Source organism: Polyergus mexicanus, unplaced genomic scaffold (genome assembly GCF_030449975.1).
Source record: "Polyergus mexicanus isolate NDT 795.1 unplaced genomic scaffold, iyPolMexi1.0 SCAF_11, whole genome shotgun sequence".
Classification (NCBI taxonomy): Eukaryota; Metazoa; Arthropoda; class Insecta; order Hymenoptera; family Formicidae; genus Polyergus; species Polyergus mexicanus.
In genome coordinates, this window is record NW_027223331.1 from 8482622 (window position 1) to 8497155 (window position 14534).

The 14534-nt window shown below is 33.0% G+C and overlaps 1 protein-coding gene across 8 annotated transcripts in view; it reads left to right on the forward strand.

The window, feature by feature from the left end:
* Window positions 1–14534, forward strand: part of LOC138937613 (serine/arginine repetitive matrix protein 2-like) — a 72436-nt gene that overhangs the window by 29343 nt on the left and 28559 nt on the right. For 2 of the 8 annotated variants that reach the window (XM_070304031.1, XM_070304034.1), the window contains exon 1: window positions 10673–10896. The exons of 4 other annotated variants lie outside the window; for them this stretch is intronic. The gene's annotated coding sequence lies outside the window, so the exon portion shown is untranslated. 2 more of the 8 variants (XM_070304032.1, XM_070304033.1) reach the window with 2 other exon arrangements.

Below are 14534 nucleotides of genomic sequence, written 5' to 3' on the forward strand. Positions count from 1 at the left end.
TGCTATTGCATCAGCATGTATTTATTCTTTGTATTGTATCATTCTGTTTAGTAATCTTTGATATATCATCAAAGACACTCAACTAGCTTCGTTTTAGTATTTAAAAACATATTATTGTTTTTTTTTGTAGAAATTGTTTATTGTTATAACTGTCTTCATAATTATCTTTGAAATATTGTAAGAAAAAGATATATCACGTACCTTTAGTAGGGAACGTAATAAGATAAATAAGCGGATAAGGTGTATATGGCGGTATCTAAGCCATTTGTGAAAGAAATATTTTTGAAAAACAATTTTATCTTAAATGATTAGCGCGATCGATTATTTATGTTTTATATCGATATTGAAGAGACAACGAAAAGATGTGAAATATCTTCCACATATTGCTTCTTTTTCTGTCCTTTTCATGATTATATGCTCTTTTCTTGTTTTCTTACGCTTTATCAAATATGTTTGATAATTATTCTACAAATGCATGCAACTAGTTTAAAGCTAGTTGAATATGTTACCGCAAGTAAACTAGATTCCATTAATTGCCGCGCGCGCATATTCGTTTTCGTTTCAAGATTAAATTGAGTTTCTTTTGTAAACGGGGAACGGGGTCGGGCGACCAGCGAGGCATGCTCTCTGCCGTAAGGTAATCATTGGACCAAATATTCATTTAGCTTGACAACACGTCTGTAAGAGCTCCCATAACCTTAAATAATGCATCTCGATATATCCTGCGTTGTGTCATGCGGCCTTTTCAGAGCCGTTGTGATAAATTCATCAAATCGGGTGCTGCTTCTTTCAATAAAGACTTTTACGAACAAGTAGTGCGTATCGTAGCTCGAACTATACATGAACATTAAAGGGAGGGATTAATAGGGAAAAATGTAAATAAAAAAGAAATATGTCAATATAAGCACAATATATATACAGGGGGTCCCATTTTAAAGGACCCACTCAAATATCTCAGAAACACTGCGTTAAATCGAAAAATGTTTCAAACAAAAGTTGTGTGGCTTCAGGGGGGCCATAAGATGGTGACAATGATTTGACCTTGGAAAATCATTTGAAGGTCATGTGAAGGTCAACTTTAAAATCTTAAATAGAAATCCCCATTTTTTATTTAGTATTCTTGTAACTGACATCGAGAGCTTTCCAAAACACTATAATAAAGTATTTTTTCATTAAGTACTCTTTGAGTTATTTTATTATATTTTAATCTGACATATTTTGCTATAAAAAATAAAATATTTCGTAAAATATTGAGTTTTCGATAATTTTACCGTAATACTTCTATGTACAGAATAATAAGACAAATTAATTAGTGCCAAAAAAAAACAAATAATTGTTTCAAAAAATACATTGTAAATAATTTTCTTAAAAACATTTTTTTTTTTTATACTAATTGATTTGTCTCATTATTCTGTACATAGAAGTATATAGATATTTGAGTGGGTCCTTTAAAATGGGACACCCTGTATATATATATATGATATCAATAATAATAGTAACTGCAAAACTATAAATTCTCAAGAGAATTATTTATGAAATTGGTTTTCAAAAAGTTTCTTGTTTTTTATTAGTTATAATAAAAACAAGATATTAAACAAATAGCAGTTACTTTGATTAAAATTACACTTTGTTTTTAGGAATTTAATAAAATCATCGGAGAAAAAATTATTCTAATTAAAGTTGCTAAAAAATGTGGTTACGATATTTTTTCAGAAATGTCGTAGAGATATGTACGTTGTGTAGAATTTTGCATTAAATAATAACCATGTTAATAGATAATAATGCTCTATTATTCATTTTTCAACCGCTTTTAAAAGTAAAATTGCTAATATTGCCGGTCCAGTGGTTAATATGGTGGGCTTGATGTATTTATTAAATTATATGAAATTATAATGAGAAACATAATTAGACGTAAAATATCGAATATTTCATATTACTTTATTCACCAAACCAAATATAATTTAAGAAAGAAGTAAAAAAAAATATATAGAGATATATAAGAGATAAAACAACTCTTTGATTATTTGGTAAAGCTTTATCAAATATTTCACAATACTTGCTAATTACATTTTTTTTGCATATTATGCATAAAAGTGTTGAGCTATTGATAAAACCATTTGATTGTATATTTTCGTTATATCTGTTTAAATAAATCGAGTTAATGCGCTAATTGTGTTCTTGTCGCAGCGGTTATTATTTATATTAAAACTTATTTTCAGCATTATAACATCAAGTATATTATGTCAGTATTAACGATATTTGATCATACTCATTTATATTGTTTAATTATGCGAATTAAAAAGTATATATAATCTCTGCCAATGTTAACTGGTCAAATTAAAGTTGAAGTAATCAATGAAATTTTACAAGAACGGATATACTCATACATACGCACATAACGATAAGATTCCGTTACTAAGCACTGTTTTTGAAATCTATTCAAAAAGTTGCTTTCGAAGCACGTGGACGTCTCGAGGTCTGTTTTAACACTAATTTTTGCGCAAATACAAACAAGATATATTTAGTATCAATTGTGTCAAGGTTATATGACGTGTACGACAAACTGAGCTTAGTTGTAGATTACGGTTTTGCAATTAGGCACGCTTGAATGTAAACTGATTTTTGAAATATACGTGTAAGTTTCGCTGAAATATACTTTGATGCGAATAATGTTTAAACTCTTTATATACCATACATATGACAGCTAACGATCGCAAACTAGATATTTCTTTTTGGTCTACCTAATTGCAAAATATTGATTAGAACGCAAACTTTCTTATCATATTACAGTAATATTTCAAAAAAATGGATTGGAAACATTTATATTTAATATATATTCTTTAGTGAGAAATCAAATATTTTATAATACAATATAATAAAAAAATTTGCGCTCTAATCACCGCGTTTCGATTCTTATTTGTCAATCTTTTCACTTAATGTTAATAATTCAGTTTATTTCTCTTATTATTAAATTATTGTGATTGGAGTTATTTATTTTTATTGTAAAAAAACATTTCCTTCTCATAAAAATTTCTATTACTAATTTCTATTTTTTCATAAAAAATAAGAATACAATACACGGACACACGCACAAATACATGCATATATATGTATAATTTTAATGGAACGAAAGAAAACAATGACAATAAATATAACACGAAAATTAAGAGATATAAAAAATCATTTTATACATAACAATTACAAGATATTCGCGAAATGTTATCTATGTTACATCCTATGGATTCCACAGATCTTTTCTCGCAATTCAAAGTTTTGCCTTATATAAAATATAAAGATATAAATCGGACAAGCATTTGACGGGAAATTATAATATTTATGTATAAGGGAATTTACGATATATTCATTCAACCTAAGCACATTGATTAATATTTCAATTATTCTATGCTGTGTGTAATATACGGCAATTAATTAATATATTGTATGTTAACATATATTCAGGGTTGGGAAGTAACGCGTTACTTGTAACGCCGTTACCGTTACAGTTACTTTTTTTCGGTAACTGTAACGGTAATGGCGTTACAAATTTTATTTGTAACGGAAAAAGTAACTTCGTTACATTTTTCGGTAACGAGTAACGAATTTAACAGTTACTTTTATCGTTACTTTTTTCAAATTTTTTGATTTATTTAAGATATTATTCTTGCTATTGTGCGTGATAAAATTTTTATCTTAACCGTAAAGCCGTAAGCAAATCGACCAATTAGCATTCTTATTATGTTGTAAAAATACTTGAATGTGATTGATCAACTTAAGGCTCTTGCAGACAAGTGCGATGACGCGATGCGCGATATCCAATGAGAGCTTTATCTTTTCGGAAAAGCAGAGCTCTCATTTACTACCAGTTCTAAGTACCTTGCAACGAAAATTAGAAAATCTCAATAAATCTGACCTTATAGATTGCCATTCATTAGTTGAAGCTATTCAGCAAGGTTTAAATAAAAGGTAACTTATTAATTTGATTAATACATATGTTATTTAATTTTAAATAAGGATTTAATTGAAAAATATTATTTTATTTTAAACTATTGATTCAAAAGTATTAATTTCAATAAAACAAACAATGTCGCTTAATTTACTATATTTGATTTTAAATTTCTTACAATATTTGAAACAAAAGAATTAATAATAGCAGCATGTTTACATCCAAAATTTAAGTTAAACTGGTTAACCGGAGAAAAAAGAAAACGTGCTGAAAATTACTTGGAGGATTTATTGGGAATCCGATCAACTGAAAATTCTTCAAAAGGTGGAAAATCTGACGATCACGATGATCTTTTCATTTTTGAGCAAAAAAATTTTGGTGCAAAATGAATCTGAACAAGAAGAATTGCAACGGTTTTTAAAATCAAATAATTGTAATATAGAAATGTTAAACGACTATCCAAAACTTAAAAAACTTTTTATTAAATATAATACAGCTCTACCAAGCAGTGCATCTGTAGAAAGAATGTTTAGCATCGGTGGCTCTGTATTAACACCACAAAGAGGACATTTAAATGATGATACTATGGAGCAACAAATTTTATTAAAAATTAATAAAGAATTTCGATAAAATTTAATCATTTATTTTGTAATAAACCTTGAATGAAATCTTGCTTATAATTTTTTAAAAGTTTTTCTTATGCAAAATAATTTATTAGTTTGTATTGTAAAAAAGTAACGGAAATTGTAACGACTCGTTACTTTTTAGTAACTGTAACGGTAACGAGTTACTTTTTAAAATTGGTAACGAGTAACGGTAACGAGTTACTTTTTAGAAAAAATAACGGTAACGGTAACGAGTTACTTTTATAAAGTAACTTTCCCAATCCTGCATATATTATATGTAACAAGATTCTTTTTTCATTTAAAATATATATATTTTTACATTTAAAATATATATATATATATTTTTACTTTTCTTATCTCTTATATACGAGAATCAAAAACTCGTTATAATTTTCCGTGATGCTGAATATTTTCCATAATCGACGACTTATTCATTTCGCAAATTAATCCATCGTAATCTTCATTTAAAAAGTAAATTCTCCAATAATTGCAGCAGTATTTGTATCGATTTACCTGTTACGGATATCTCTTCCCGAATTTCTCTTTCTTCTAGCCATGCTCGGATCCCCTTCCTCCTCTTCTCCTTATTCGCTCACCTCTATAAGACCTGTAGGTTATTAATGGCCATAAAACATTATCGATTATCGCTGTAATCATCGGAGTCAGCTTTTTCTACCCGGCTAATATCAATGTGAAATTTAGTAAATTACTCTCTATTTATCTTGATTGAGATGTTGAAATCCATGCGATTCCACTTTGGCTTACGTTTAGAATATATAATAGTAAAAAATTTGATTATCGATAAAATACATAAAAAACATGTACGCAAATGGTGCGGCTTATGCACTCAAGTGTTCTTTTAAACAATGTATGTTATGTGACCGATAAAACGTGAAACATGAATACGTCATGAATTTAATAAGTTCATGTAGCGTGGCGAGGATTTTAATTAGAATTTTCAAGCTGTTGTAATGGTTAATTATTTCTAAAAAAACTTACGTGGTTTGTGATGCATTGTTGATGTCAGGAAATAGTATCAATAGTGCGGATATCGATCACGAGTAGAAAGATCATCCGTTTCGCGCTTACAGATAAAACGAATAGGTCACAAGAGATAAGTATTGTACATCAACATCGCTTTCCTTTTTTTTTTTTTGTATTATATCTCTCGTCAACGAAGAATTATAAAAATAGAATTCTATCCTGAATGAAATATAGATCATCTTAAATAGATTTTAAATATGAAACGATAATAATATTATATTACATTAACATAACATATTTTGATAAAATAACAATGCGCATTGTTTTTATCTCTACGCACGAATATCGCTGTTTTTATATCGGCGTATCATTTATTAAATTACACTGACGTTTACCACGGCTTCTCGAGCAGTCACCGTTAAAAGAGTGAGCAGAACAGACGGATGCAAAAAAAAAGAAGGACACAGGGACGAGAGAGTTTGCGCGAAAAATTTAGTACGAGTTCAAAGTGAAGATGGTGGATCGCTTCTTGACGTTGCTCTTATCCATCTTCCGTGCAGTACAAGTCGGGGCGAAAAGCGATCGATCAAAAATTGATGAAACCACGCTTGCTCGGGCGAGAGACAGTAAATTCGACGTCCGAAGGCTCCGTGAGCCTTCGAGCCACCTCGATAATGGCGTGTCCGTGAAGATCGTCGAGCACGAATCGAAGGGGACGGACTAACAATTTTCGCGTGCGCTATGAAAGAGTGCCTGAAAATGCATATTTTATGTCGCCTCGCGCAATAAATGATTAACTATCATATATAAATTAGGTGTATAATCACAATATTGCCGCATAATTAAGGATCCAGGATATTTTGATACCCGAAACCCGTTCCTCTTCAAGTTAATTACTTTTCATTCTCATTCACTTCGGGAACTTTGGTTTCTTCGCATCCAACATCGAGAGGAAAGCATGTCGAGCAAAGTTTTCGTGAAAATTAACCACGAGCTGTATTAAAGTACGTCGAGTTGTAATTGGAAATCTTGAAATCAAAACTGATAAAATTCCTCTTTGATGTCGACGATATGATCTCGCGAATTTATGGCAGCGTAAAGTAAATATATTAGGTGTACAAATAAGTTTCCGCCGTTTTTTATCAAAAATTGGGCATTTATTGTGAAAGAACGGAACTTAATGTTTTGAGTCACTCCCAATGTAAGTGCAAGTTCTTCTTGCGTTTGGCACGAATCTTGATCCAATAATGCTTCCAATTCCGCGTCTTTGTACACTTTCGGCCTTCCGCTACGTTCTTTGTCTTCGATGTCAAATTCACCGTTCTTAAACTTTTGAAACCACTCACAACAACTTCTCTCACTTAAGGCATATGCTTCTACAAGCAATCGATACGCCTCAGCTGCAGATTTCTTCAAATTGAAGAAGTAAATCAAAAGTTCCCGCAAATGACGCTTATTCGGCTCAAAACTCGACATTTTCGCACACAAAAGAATATATTATACTGATAAAAAATCACTAATATTTTAAGGTTATGTTATTGACTGATGTCCAATCTTACGATAAGGACGTTTTACATCTGACAATTTTAACCATAACTTACTGGTGGCGCCAACTTTTGTCAAACGGCGGAAACTTATATTTCTAATAAATGAATGTGAAGACAATGTCTTCAAAAGATCTTACCAGTATGATTACAAAAATGCTGGAAATTAAAGAATAAATTACGGTAAAGCAAAATGAAAAAAAAATATATTTGTTAATCATATTTTGATATCTTAAATACGATTCACGGTAAAGTATAACGTCAATTAATATTCTTCATTACTATTTGAATTTATTTTCGGCACAACGGCGCAATGTGAAAGATTTGTATTTTTGCACAATTCATCGCAATAACAAGATGGATTAAGACGACGGATTTCGCGTGATAGCTGGTCGACAAGAGCCGCGATGCGCAATTCTCGTTGGTTAATCTCCATAAACTCGGCTGCGCCGGTGATGGGGATGCCCTCGCGAAAATCCTTGGGCGACATGCGCGACGTTACGAGTACGATGTGAGTTCGTTGCGGGAATTAAGGCAATTCCAAACTCCAAATTGGCGACATATACATACGTCCGTTCGTCTGCATAATAAACGCTGTAGCATCACAACGATTACGGAGAAAGATTACCACTAAAGAATCAACTGTGATTATAAAAATTGGCAGAACGCATTTAATTTTACGCGAAAAATGAACTACATTATAAATAACATTATGTTTCAAAAGATTATTAATAATCAGTTCACATATCGTCGCATCGTAATTGTATGCAGTTGATCACACTTTATTTAAAGGCATTTAATTCATGCAAATTATGTCAAAGGATGATAAAATACGGACAGAAATTGCGAGAGAATATCAATCCATTTTCCGTTATTTCCTGGCACAGTCCGTTGCACTTTGACATACTTCAGCCTGCTGTTCATTTTTTATCTCACTTCATATTTTGACAACCATCTCTGCTTTGCTTGATCTCTCTACGTCAGAAAGCCTATTAATTAAATTACAGATTGACATGGGAGAAAAAAAAAGGAAACGTAGGAAAAGTAATATGTCGCTTAGTGCTGAATTCGAATATCAAAAGTCACTTTCTTTTTCCTACCATCCTTTTTTTTCCTACTCTATTGATATAATCGCGAAGAAGACGTACCTTTACATGTACACATTATTTGCCACAACATCCTGTATCCTACGGTGATGACTCGCTTTGTGATCTTTTTTGGTCACATTGCCTCGGTGAGAGATTTTCACGAGATTTACAGCTTTCTAAATTTACCCTCCATTTCTCCAGTATCCCGCGGAGAATGTCTCCTTTATCATTTTAGTCAAAAGGACCTTCCATGTGTGATACTTGAAACGCGCTTACTCAAATCCTCTCCTATATCTCCCGATCGGAGATATATTTCATCATCACTCATGTCTTAAAAAGGTTCGATTCAAGCTTTCTGTCCATTCCCTCTTTTGAATATATATAAATAAGCGCGTCTTCTCTTGTTCTTTCTGAATGACTCTCATTTAAAGAAATATCATCGTTAATCACGTCTCATCTTATTACGGCATTGATATATTTTGTATCAATTTATTTATCGAATTTTCTTTATTCTTTACGTATTCTTAAGAATTAAAAGAGTGAGACTCTAAAGCATTCTCCTTTACATTTTCCCAATATTTATACAGATTGAATCAATATCCGCCATTCAATATATCTATACAAAATTATAAAAAATATAATTACTTCAAATTGATTGTCAATTGAACGTTAATAATAATGATTACTGACGATTTCCGATAAAAATTAAATAAAAGTGAAAGATGTAATAAAATAATATATTGTTGTACATTTTGTTGTAACGTGACGAATTTATCGTGTTGCTCTACTTTCCATACCGAATCTGAATATAACCGTGATATATCCATATCGAGATCAAATTTCATCGCGTGTGAGATATTTCAAGCGGCGTTAATGAGATCCTTTGTCACTCTTATTGTCATTTCATGCTTCTTGGGGTCATATGGGGGTCGTATATATTTCTTCCATCCCCGCATGTAGCTGGGGCATCCGGTAGAACCGCCCGACATCTTTTTCATCTCAATTTCGAAGATCACTCATCGGCCGTAGACAAAGCGCTGGCGTAAGCTAACTTCCCTTATTGTCTGACCGCAGATCGAGTGCCACTACTAGTTGTAAGTAGACTCATCCCTTCGTGATCAACCACGAATGGCAGCAAAAAAATATGTCTCGTTTATTTCCGCCTTGACTTTGCCTTCGTCCGTTGTTACTGCCTTCGTCTATCTTGATTTAATCTCTATTCTATTTTATTCTTTCTTTCTTTGACTAAACAAATTTTAACTTAATTAAATATTTATTTGATTTTAACACAAATAGTGCGCGCGACGACTTATATGATAGAGTAGTGAATCTTGTATCTTGAGAAACATTGATTTAATAAATATGATATAGACTTTATTGTAACAATAAATTTTCATTAATGAAAAGACAAATGATTAAGTAAACGCGTTGAATCTGGCTGACAATGGAGACAATTAATTGGAAGACATATTAAATCATTAGATATGTAATATTGCTGCATCTTCTGTATCTCTCTTACTTGACGTCCACTATTGTCAACCATAATTAAAAGGAACATATGGCGCCTTCAGTGATATGGCAATGTCTGAATTTTCCTATCCGATACGTTGAGCAAGCAGATTCGATAATCGGCAAAGTTTTGATCCATCCAGGGGTCTTTATTGCCTCCTCTTGTGGCCGACTATGTTTGTAATTAGAATCATTTCAAACTATCCGGACTGTGCAATGGTTTGGTGGATGTTATCCAGACACATAATGGCCGCACAATGGATATTTAATCTCAGCCTCTCATCAGGAGACCGCATTGAAATGATCGATCGCTCGCGCATTGCTTTTTAGTGAGCAAGTTCAATCTATCGTAATTTTTAGGTTTCGCGAGTCTTCTGCTGAATACCAAAAGTGAAACAGAGATAAAAATTGAAAAAATTCAGGCTTTTATAAGATAAAAATCAATAAAATTATTGTGGTTTGATTCGTCAACATACTTTGTAAACTTGCATTCTTAAAGTTTAATTAATCAAAATCGTATGTGTTCGATTGGTATACTTTGATTTTTACATCATTTATTGTTTAATATTTAAATAATGAATGTGTTATTGATGCGGCTTCTTCTCTAAAGAAACACATTTCTATTTCCGAACATGTAGAAGGTCAGAAATATGTCTTCAAATCACGATCAAATACAATCCCTATAGTCTTGGATATCTCAGTTAACTTCATTGTCATAATCATCTGGGGGCTTATCAAAGATATCGCGAACGAACTTCAAGCAAGCATCAATGCGATTAAATGTTTGTGGTAAAGGGGACAAAACTGGGATCGCGCAGGACAGGCAAGCCGTCGACAGGACTAGCTAGAGCAGAGATGTGCACCGGCGTGTTCCAGTCGGGGAGGCTGCGCGGAAAAATCGATAGCCGACGCTCGCCGGCAGCGGCGGCGTCGCCGTCGTCGTCGTCGCCGCCGCCGCCAATGTTGGGTAGCACGATGGAGTCTGCCCGATGGCGCAGTCAACGTCGGGACCGGCACCCCAAAAGACCACCCCACGTAGTTTAAACCCATGTTCGCCAATCCACCTCATTCTGACTGGCGCCCCCTTGAGAGATGTCATATTCTTGATTCGTTTGAATAATTTCAACCGATCGCACAAACGTTCCTAAGCTCGCGTCTACGAGAACGGACGACCGATCGCACGTGCCGTATTTACGGAAAAAGTATGTGCAATGTGGGTATATGCGTTTATGTGTGCGTGCGTGCGTGCGTGCGTGCGTGCGCGTCGCCCGGCACGTTGACACCTTCCTCGTCTTTTTGTCGGTTCCCCGGGACGAAGGAACCTGCGAAGGAAGGGTGAGAGCCTCGCGTCATAATTTTTAGCCGGTTCGACGACCTCGAATCCAAGGACGCTCCTTTCGGCGAACCTGCGACGTGCATCGCGTTACTAGCTGCAGAACGAGTGCCCGATGAATTCCTCGGCGGATCTGAAGGAGCTCCGTTGCGAAATACGGGCGACGTGCGTCGTAAGGTGAAGAGGATTCGTGCGTAATGCTAGTCGAGGATATTCACTCGGGAGGATATTCACCGAGATAATCTGGAGTATTTGCGACTATATCTATCGGGGGGGGGGGGGTTTATTTTCTTTATTTGCGCATTCTCCATTGGAGTGTCCTTGGACATTGGTGATGAGAGAGTACATACAACAGATGAAATTTCGCGTAAATATCTTTAATACTTTGCAAAAGCAGATCCCTTCTTTCTCTTTCTCGCATAAAACCAAGTTTCATACATAAATTATCTATGAATTCTTTATATGAAATGCGAGAAACATGCTCACGCTAACGATTTACCTGCATCCGTACATATAATTATCGTCGCACGGAGAATGTATTTGTAGCTTGTCTCACGATTCGTTCGCATAGATTCGTGAATTCTGAAATTCTTTTGTAAACGACGGCGATGTTTTTTTACCTTTCGGCGAAAGAACTTGTTTTGAAACGACGGCGCTTAGTTTGAGATCTTTTGTGTTTTTTAATATATATTCGAATTACCTCTGACGAGATGTAAGCTGCGAATCTCCGATACGACCCTGCGGATACGTGCCTTTTCGAGGACGTTGACCTCAAGCTTCCGCGTCTGTCTGGCTAGTTTATCTGTTTTCCCTGCGTTCAAATGTCCTCGAACCATCGAATTTCGATAACGCGCTTACCACGGATGCAAATGGGAAATATTTTTCGCGAAGACGTTTCACACAGAGGCAAATTTTACAGCATATTGCGATGCAACGTTTATTCTTCTGTCAATTCATTCCTGTCAGATATATTTATCGTTTAATATTTGCTACAGTTCTTTTATCATTTGTAAGAGAATTCTGACAATTCATATATTTAATGTTTAATAAACGTACCCTTAGATATTTTGATTATTAAAATCAACTAACTGTTAAATTAGTGAAATATAGAAAGTATCTAATGATAAAAATTTAACAGTATAATTAAATAATTAAAACGAAAGATAATTAATTTTATTTCTTATTTTAATTTAATATGACTTTGACATTTTTATACATAAAAAATTAAACAAATATTTATTTAAGAGATAAAAAAAATTTTGTCATTAAGGATTGCAGCTTTTTCCAATCAATGTATACTTCTGTTAGCGGTTAATCGTTGCTCAAATATCATTCCGTATTGCAATTTTCGAATTACCGTCATAATTTCTCCGTTAAGTTGACCTACAAACACAAATTTTGCATTTGTGATTTATATTCCTTTCACGTTTCGCATCTTTTTATATGAACTAATTACCGTATGTGAAACTTGTCATTTGTTCACTTTGAATTTGATGCATGCATACGTAGGCGAGGTGACGCGATTAAATTTTAATTTTTCATTTGTATATTTAATTATCACATTTACTAAAATAACAATTATAAAATAACAATTAGAAAACAACAGTTGTAAAATAACAATATATAATTACAACAGAATAAAAGAATAATTCACTATTTGTTAATTAAGATATGGGTCACGAATAACGCGAAATGCGGATCAATTATTTAAAATCATCCATAATTAAACCTTAGTATATACAGAATTATAAGCGGAGTTAATAATTTTTAAAAGTATTAAACGTTTAAAGAATAATTCATTTAAGACTTATAATTAGAGATTGACGTTATCCCTTTGCGAATAACTAAAATAGCAGCGTAATCTAATGTATTATATTATAATTCTGTTTTCCTTTTTCCTTCAATATTAATTTATCTTCTTGCGTTTCTTTTTTCTTCTCCAGAACGATTCCAAAGCCTGGAGTCTTCCAACGATTAATCGCACGCATATTATCCATGTAAGATGTGAGATTAAGGACATTACGAGCTTTGAAAGGCACGTATTTATTGTCATTATAGTTTCGTCAACAGTTAATTCTCACGTATACCTGTCGCTTGGACACATATGAATATTAATTTTATTTCTCATATCTCGTCCGTTACTTGTTGATTAAATAAATGTCTGAATCAATAATCAAATCAGATGAGCGCGTAAGTGAGTTAGGTACAGAAGCGAATCAGCTAGAAAATATTGCCAGATAAATTCTTCTTTATTTAAATAAATGTATCCAAAAGATTAAATTTTTTTTTTTTTTTTTCGCATATATTTGCTGCTCCTCAGAATTATGAATTTTCGAAAATTATTAACTTAATCATATCTATAATCTTTTTTATCTCTTAAATAAATATTTGTTTCATTTTTTATGTATAAAAATGTCAAAGTCATATTAAATTAAAATAAGAAATAAAATTAATTATCTTTTGTTTTAATTATTTAATTATACTGTTAAATTATACCGTTAAATGCAAAATGTGTGTTTAAATAAAGTAAGCTTTAAATTATATATGTTGTTCATAGTGCTTCTCATTAGACAACATGGTTTAACATAGATAATATAATCGCAGATAATAAACTTGTAAATTAGAAATTTCATAAAATTCGCAATTGAATAATTTCTGAAATTATTAGGATCGTATTTTCGATCGGGTTGTCGCTTCCGATTACGTTGCAGCGATAAATTTCATTACTATTGAATTCGGAGTGCATCCTTTCCTACGGCTATCTCGACCATTGGCTAAACCGTTTCGATTGTGGCAATTTTGGCGTGAAAATAAAAATTGGTTGATATTTTTTAATGAGAGAAAGGAGAGCGGAAACGTACCAACCGCGTCCTAGAAATTTTGTTTTCATTGCATCGTGTAATATTTGTCGCGAGAATGTCGATCACACGCAGGATTTCTTCATCGATATGACAAAAATTCCATCCACATTGCTTTCTTCTCTCTTTCGAAACTTTTTCACTGAAATTATCGTCTTTTTGAGGAAAATGATCGTTTTTCAGATTGAAGGTACAACTTTCGCGAAGCGCGTCGTAAAGAATAAAAATGGTTTTTGCAATACGTATTCCGGAGGAAATGAGATCAAAGGGATATTTTTATGACGACTTTAAAAGATCGTAACTCTTTCGATGGCATATGAAAGTGCCATCGTAACGTAGGAGCTTCTTCTTAGGTCGCAGAGCCGTTTCTTTGTCGTAGGTCGATATTTTTGTTATCGAGAAATAGTAGTGTCTGATGAAACGATATGGCGGATATCGGGATAAATTACAAACTGACAGCACACTGAAAACGTTACGATGTTCGCGACCATGTTCAATGTTTCATCAGGTTCGTTGCACGGAGAATGCCATTGTGACCCATAAATCCCTAAAGCTCGCTATTATCCAAATATAAATAGATTTTTCATTAAAAAAACATACAAAACCGAAGAAGTTCTAATCAATTAGATAAGCGTGTTAATTTAAATAG